This window comes from Dipteris shenzhenensis, chromosome 10 (genome assembly GCF_047967505.1).
Source record: "Dipteris shenzhenensis isolate YYH24624 ecotype China chromosome 10, Dip_SZ_1.0, whole genome shotgun sequence".
NCBI lineage: Eukaryota > Viridiplantae > Streptophyta > Polypodiopsida > Gleicheniales > Dipteridaceae > Dipteris > Dipteris shenzhenensis.
In genome coordinates this window covers 12,576,381-12,583,916 of record NC_141605.1, presented here as the reverse complement: position 1 = coordinate 12,583,916, position 7,536 = coordinate 12,576,381, and the positions used below count along the sequence as shown (strand labels likewise).

General features: G+C 38.5%; 1 pseudogene; it reads left to right on the top strand.

The window, feature by feature from the left end:
• The first annotated feature begins 211 nt into the window (after positions 1-211).
• On the top strand, positions 212-1,278 carry LOC147897415 (GDSL esterase/lipase At1g28640-like; annotated as a pseudogene).
• The last annotated feature ends 6,258 nt before the right edge of the window (positions 1,279-7,536 follow it).

The window sequence follows — 7,536 nt, the reverse complement described above, 5'->3', positions numbered from 1 at the left end:
ATAGTCATCAAAAATTTCCTTGAGAGTTCATCCAGTTCAAATGATATGCTCATGGCCAAAAGGCACATGAGAGGTGAACCTACAAGAGAAATTATGCATTCATAGCCAAAGTGATGGACTTTGATGAGCCAACCTCCTTCCAAGAAATAGTGCATTTATCTAAAACTAGACTTAAAACTTGAATGGCACTGAACGCATCCTTCCTCACCCCATGAAATTCATTTTTCCACTAGCCTCAGACTCCCTGGAGGTGCAGCTCAACTGGCGTCTAGTGTACAAAGTTAACACCCAGCCAGGTAACCTTATTTTATACACATAGCTCAATTCATCCCATCCTCCTGCATGAGACCCTAACTAGGCTTTCTTTGCACATAGATAAGCCGGACTTCGCCAGTGGATTGTATGTGCTAGAGATTGGCAAAAACAACTACAATGGAGCATTCCAAACCGGCATGCCTTCCTACGTGAACACCATGTTTGTCCCCCTCATCATTCAAAAGATCAGAGCCATTACAGAGGTATGCACGTGCAAACCAAGAAAGGGATCCCATGCTTTATGAGCAAGTTTCATTCCGCCACGAGATTAGTGTGTGGATATCCACAATACATAACTTGTTTTCTTTTCTCATTGTGTGTTAGGCATTATATAATAATGGGGCATGGAACTTCTTATTTATTGGCATCACTCCACTTGGTTGCTCCCCCTCTGTCCTTGCCACGTACCTCGAAGCTGCCAATGACACTTACACGGTTGCAAAAAGAACTACAACTCTATAGCTTACAACCATGGAGTCTAGCTCCTAAATGAGATTAAGAGCTTGCGCATGGCGCACCATGATGCACAATTTCTTTTCGTAGATTACTATGGCGCATACATACACATATTGCAAAACAACGTGACTTATGGTAAATCTTCCTTCTAGCTTGCCTTTCTTATAGTGAGACGATAAATCCATCTTCCATATTGATTATGAGATGCTCAATCTAGTGCTCAACATAATTGCTCTTCAACTCATTTATGCTTATTTGCTTAACAGGATTTAGTGATACCCTCAACACATGTTGCAGTGCAGGAGTGCCTTTCCCTTACAACAAGTATAACATTTTGTTGTCTGTAGTAATATGATGTTGCCAATGAATCTTTGTTCAAACCCAAACACTTATCTCAATTGGGATGGCATCCACCTCACTGACAAGTTCAATTTAGCAATAGCAGACCTCTTCATCAATGGTTCCTATCTGGATCCTTCCACTGGATTGAGTTGCACTACAAAGTAGTAATACTAAAATTACATAGTAGCATGAATGCTCTACCTCAATGATTGGTTGAGAAGTTGTATATTTTTCTTTTTAAAACTACAATGGCATAGTAATAAGAGAGCATGAATACTCTATCTCGTTACCTCTATGATTAGGCAATGTATCCTTTAAATGTTTGTTCATTTTTATTTGTAATACTTAAATGAGAAACTAACTATGCATTTAAGTAATGACCTCATAATTATATCCTTACAATCATGAATACATATTTTCCCCAAAAAAACAATGATTACTACCTAATACTTGATGTATCATATATGGATCAATATATTATGAATATTAAAAAAAGAGAAGCCTTGAAAACTAAAACAATGTTATTCCTTATAGATAAAACTCAAATATCCAACTTTTAATTTAGTGTTGCCCTGATGGTTCATCCATATGCTCCATGTGGAACAAAATATAAGAATACACCATAGCACAACACAAACACTTATTTCATTAATTTTGGACTCATATGTCTACATTTGGATTATTCCTAAAACTCCTTCCCAAATGAAAAGTTTACTTTATGAAAATGTTCAAAAATTAAAAGTTTCTTTTTGGCAATGTCATTTCCACGTAATAAATTTTAGAATATCTCTCTATAATGTTGCACTTAATAACAATTTAAATTAATAATTTAATAAAAATAATAGTTTAATTACTCTTAAAATAATAAAAGCAATTTAAATGTATGAAAATTTTATATATATGCATGCATGCATGTATGTATGTATGGATGCATGCATGTATAAATGGATGTATATATGTATGTATGTATGTATGTATGGCCCATGCATGACATTAATTTACCATAAGAGTCCTCTAAAATCTTTAAAATATCATAACAGTATTAAGAAACACCTTTTGAGGGTTTAAAAACTCTCAAATCTAGTAGATATGGAGTCACACACACAACGCTGCACATGCATGCATGGAACATACATGTCCTTGGTTCATCGATCAAAGGCCATTGATAGATATGGTGGGATTAGTGCACTGCACTGCCCACATGGCATGGGCATGCCTGTAAGACTTTTATATTTATATTTATATAGTTAAGGTCCATGTATGAGATTAATTTACCATTTGACTCTTCTAAAATCTCCAAGACTTAATAACGATGTTAATAAACACCTTTTAGAGTTTTGAGTTTTGGAACTCAAATTGCCAACACTTAATAATGGTGTCAATAAACACCTTTCAAAGTTTTTATAGAAATCCTAGTATGATTTTTCATTTTAAAGAATCTTCATTTAAAAGTTTAACTTTTTCTTAACCTATTAATAACTTTAATAAATAAAAATCATTTAAATCCATGGATAAACTATATATGTGTGTGTGTGTGTGTGCACGCATGTGTACGTATGTATGTATGTACATACATATATACATATATATATATATAAGGTCCATGCATTATATTAATTTACTATGAGAGTCCTCTAAACTCTCCAAGACTTAATAACAGTGTTAATAAACAACTTTTAGAGTTTCAAAACTCTAAAATATCCAAGAGTTAATAACGGTTCCAATAAACACCATTCAAAGTTTCAAAAAGCAAAAATGGAACAATCTCAAAGAACTTTATAATGGTGCCAATAAATAAACACCTTGCAATAGTTACAAAGATTTTTTAAGCAAACACCTTCAAATGACGTATCTTGATAGAGGGGGAAAGAGGGGGGGGGATTTTTTAATTAAAATTAAAATTTTTATTTTATATTATTTTATTTTATCTTATTTTATTTTGTTTTGTTTTGTTTTATTTTATTTTGTTTTGTTTTATTTTATTTTGTTTTGTTTTGTTTTGTTTTGTTTTGTTTTATTTTATTTTATTTTATTTTTGTCGCCGCCTCCACACTGCCGATCTCTTGGACAAGGGAGGGAGGAAGGAGAGGACAAGGGAAGAGAGACAGAGAGAAGGGAGGAGAATGGGAAGAGAGAGGGAGAGAAGGGAGGAGAAAGGGAAGGAAGAGGGAGAGGGGAAACGGAGCACAATGCAAGGGAGAGGGAGAGGGAGGAAGGGAGGGGACCACGATGGGAGTGAGAGTGGAAGGAAAGACTAGAGTAGAAGGAAGAGGGAGAGAGGAGGGAAGAGTAGAGGAGGGAGTAATAATTTTTAAAAAATAAATTTAATTAGATAGGTGGGTGACGAGGAGGAAGGGAAGATAATGGAGACAGAAAGAGAGGAAAGAAGAGGGGGAAGGAATGAAGGTAATGGAAGAGCGAGGGAAGGAGAGAGAGAGAGAGAGTCGCACTCCCACAGCAGTGCAACGGCGGCCAAAAAAAACAATGTTGTCACTCGTCACCGTCGCGCTACCACAGCAACATGACTCTCTCTCTCGGTGTGTGTGTGTGTGTGTGTGTGTGTGTGTTATTAGCCAGAAAAGAAATCAAGACAAGAGGCTAGAGGATAGGTATGGCGACACTCGAGGGCCATAGAGGAATAGGGAACATGAGGGGAGGAGCGTTAACATGGGTGGGGAAAAGGGATTAAGAGGGGAGGGAAAGAAGAGGGAGACTATGGCACAAGGGGAGAGGGAGAGGAGAAAGAGGAGTATGTACATGGGTGGAGGAGGAATGTAGAGATGGAGACATCAAGGGAAGAGGGTCATGCTTTATTTGAAAGGAAGGATGAGGGGGAAATATCAAAGTACTAGCTAGGTGGCTTTACAAGAATGAGTGTGTCTCATCAAGGAATAGCCCCCTCCTTTTATAGCCAAGAGAGGGGGTCTCTCCCAATAAATGCATCCTCCCATATTCATGGTGTGTGTGGAAGAGTCTCCCATGTGGGCTAGGCGGTTACGCACTCTCAATTGTGTGCAATAACGCTTGGCCACATTTTCCACATATATCAACTCCCATATCCTAAGTCTATGATGATACTCCCTTGGTCTCTTCCCAATTTTATAATACATTCAAACATATAGGAGGACAAGTGGAGGGTTGGCATAAGGAATCTTGCCAACACATCCTACTTTCCGTATTATTTAACTTGCACTCTTGGACCTTCTATACCTCCCCCACATGGGCCTATCCTATATGGAGGGAATAACCCGATATAATATCCATCTCCACCTATTTTATATTACTTCTCCCATGGACTTTGAGCCATATCTCACTAAATGCATGCATGGGACCGCCTAGGTGGAGGGGTGGCACATGGAGGAGCCATGCCATCTTAACATTTTATAATATTACTACCATGGATTATGTACAACACACCTTATGGGTCCTCTTACATGGAAGGGTGGCACATGGTCATGCCTTGCCACCTCAACCCTGGGTCCTATGCACTCCATATTTTATTATACTATTGCCACACATACAAAGCACAAAACATATAGAGATTCAGTATCACTATGTGCATGATTTGATCGAGGATGGGATAGTGGAATTGGTCTACTATCCAATAGAGAAAACTGGAGCAGATATCTTCACCAATGCACTCGGGAAGGATCAGCTTCAGGGTTATCTTCATAGACTCGGCATTGGGCTGAGAAGGTAGTTCACCTACAGGTGGACATTGAGGGGGGTGTTAGATATGCTCAATGCCCCACCCTCCTAGTAACCACCAGTGGTCCAACGTGCTCAGGTTGTAAGGCCCCCATATGAGGAGAAGCCATGTGTGAGCCCGGAACACTGGTTGGATCTTGACTTGCACATCAAAGGAGGTCTATCAATGAGACCGTTGATGGTAGAAAGATGATTGTGTGGGAGCCCCTTATTCTTGCTAGGGCCTGGGGGCCAGCTGGCCCCCAGCTGGGGGGTCCTAAGGAGGTAGCGGCCCCCCTGGTGGGGGTTTGAGGGCGGGAGCCCCCAAGGTGATGGTATAGGGAATATTCCCTAAATATCCCATGGACGACTAGTCGGTTCTACCAACTAGGTTGATTGGTCGACTTCATCGACTAGGTTGACTAGTCGGTTCCACTAACTACGTTGATCCAACTACCACCCTCATAGCTATAAAGAGGCGACCTCCCCAGTCGATTGTATCAGATCAGTTCATATCAGATCAGATCTTCTAGCTAGTAGCTCTTCACCTAGTATCTATCTAGATCGCCATCTAAGCTCCACTGTGGGAGTGCACGGGTGGATAGAGCCATCATTTATACCACACCAGTATTGAAGGAAAATTTTGTTCATCTCCGGTTTGCTGTGTACTCTCTATTCTTTGTTCAATTTTTGTTCCGTTGTGCTGTGTAATTTAACAGTAAATACTATTTCCTATAACTTAAACCCTAAAACCTATACCTTAAATCCTAAACCCTATACACTATATCCTAAACCTTAAGCAAAAAAATAGTATTTGAGGTGTGTTATTTGACCGTGCACATAACCGATGGGCACGATCCTTTGCACATATGTCAATCAAATCTATGTTAAAGCACGTGCAAAGTATCATATGCATCGGCAGATATGCTTTTGATTTTCAAAGTTCCCATAAATTCCATTTTTCACCAAGTGTTATGCACAACCATCAAAAAATAGTATTTGAGGTGTGTCATTCGAACGTGCACATAACCGATGGACATGATACTTTCTACACACATGAATCCAACCTATGTTAATGCACGTACAAATTATCATACCCATTGTATATGCTTTGGATGGTTGAAGTCACCACAAACCCCATTTTCCCATCAAGTGTTATGCACAACCGTCAAAAAATATTATTTGAGGTGTGTTATTCATAGGCACACATACCCGATGGACACGATAATCTTCACTTATGTCAATAGAACCTATGTTGAGGCCTGTACAAAGTATCCTACCCATTGGATATGCTTTGGATGGTTAAACTTGCCACAAACCCCATTTTTCACCAAGTGTTATGCAAAATTGCCAAAAAACATGCTCTATAGTGTGTTATTCCAACATGCACATGCTCGATGGGCATGATACTTTGCACATGTATAAATATAATCTATTTTGAGCTGTCTGCAAAGTAGCATGCCCATCAAATATGCTTCAAATGGTCAAAGTCACCACAAACCTCATTTTTCACCAAGTGTTATGCACAACCATAAAAAAATAGTATCTAAGGTGTGTCATTCAAATGCACTCATACCTAATGGCCATGATACTTTGCACACACATCAATACAACTTGTGTTGAGGCATGTACAAAATATCATGTCCATCGAATATTCTTTGGATGGTCAAACGCGCCACAAACACCTTTTTTCACGAAGTGTTATGCACAACCACCCAGAAATAGTGTGTGAGGTATATTATTCGAATGCGCTCATACCCAAAGTGTATGATGCTTTGCACAAGTAAAAATAAAACCTATTTTGAGGTGCGTGCAAAATATCTTGCCATTATGCACAACAGTGAAAAAATAGTATTTTGAGGTGTGTTATTTGAATGCCCTCATATCCGATGGGTGCTATACTTTGCATACACATCAATATAATATATTTTGAGGCGTGTGCAAAATATTGTCCCCATCGTATATGCTTTCGATGGTCAAACATGTCACAAACTCCATTTTTCAACAAGTGTTATGCACAAGCACCAAAAAATAGTATCTGAGGTGTATTATTCGAATGCTCTCATACCCAATGGGCATGATTCTTTGCACACATGTCAATATAACCTAATTAAAGATGCATGAAAAATATCATATCCATCAGATATGCTTTGGGTCGTAAAATACGCCAAAAACTCCATTTATCACTAAGTGTTATGCACAATTGCCAAAGAATAGTATCTGAGGTGTGTTATTCAAATGCCCTCATACCCAATGGGAACAATACTTTGCACACATGTTAATACATCCTATGTTGAGATGCATGCAAAGTATTCTATCCATCCGATATGCTTTGGATATTCAAAGTCAGCACAAACCTAGTTTTTCATCAAGTATTATGCACAACTGCCAAAAAATAGTATTTGAGGTGTGTTATTTAATTGTGCACATACCTGATGGGCATGATACCTTTCAATCATTTCAATTTAACCTTTTTTTATTCTTGTTCCAAGTATCATCATTGGATATGATTTGGATGGTCAATCTCGCCACAAATCATATTTTTCACTAAATGTCATACACAACCACCCAAAAACACTGTTGGGTGCAAAAAATAGTATCTAAGGTGTGTCATTCAAATGCACTCATACCTAATGGCCATGATACTTTGCACACACATCAATACAACTTGTGTTGAGGCATGTACAAAATATCATGTCCATCGAATATTCTTTGGATGGTCAAACGCGCCACAAA